This window comes from Plasmodium gaboni, chromosome 12 (assembly GCF_001602025.1).
Source record: "Plasmodium gaboni strain SY75 chromosome 12, whole genome shotgun sequence".
In the NCBI taxonomy this organism is placed as follows: Eukaryota; Apicomplexa; class Aconoidasida; order Haemosporida; family Plasmodiidae; genus Plasmodium; species Plasmodium gaboni.
Genome location: NC_031492.1, coordinates 22692 through 23559, shown reverse-complemented (window position 1 = coordinate 23559; position 868 = coordinate 22692).

Here is an 868-nt window from a genome sequence, read left to right as displayed (position 1 = left end):
AAAAAAATTTTTTAATAAAAAAAAATAAAATTTTTTAAATAATTATAAATATATTTTATATATAAATCAATGAAATAATTTTTTTTTATTTTTTTTTTTTTTTTTTTTTTGAAATGTTTTAAAAATTATTTTTTATTTATAAAAAAAAAAAAAAAAAAAGGAAAAAAAAAATGTAAATATATATATATATAAGTTATTTATATATTATAACTTAATTATTTTCCTTTTTATTTTAATTTCCTTTTTTTTTTTTTTTTTTTTTTTTTTGTTTTTATATTTTCAATCGTAGAAAAAGTTGTACTAAAAAGTATGGGACTAAAATAAAATTAAATTAATATTATTTTCATTTATTATAATAGTATAAAATAATTTCATAATATCAAAATTTTATAAATAGAAATTCGTTTTTTTTTTCCCATTTCGAAAAAATTCTTATTTATTTTATATATATATATATATATTATATATATATATATATATGTATAAGAGAAGGTATAAACGAATTTTACTAATGAACCATAAAATATATATAATTATATAAATATTAAAATTATATTAGAATAATTATTTAAATAAATGTATATAAAAATTTTTGTTTGTTCCTATATATTATTATTATTTTCTAAATTGGGGGATGATTTTTATTATTTTCCTTTTCCACAAAACAGTATCACATAGTTGGATAATATAAGAAATATAACTATAGAACAGATACATATATTTTTTAAAAAAAAAAAAAAAAGAGAAAAAGGAAAACACGTAAAATCACAGAAATTAAATTAAATTAAATAAAAAGTAATTAATTGTGTTTTTTTTTTTTTTTTTTTAGAAACGTTACAATAATGATATTTTATTATTCTAAAAATAT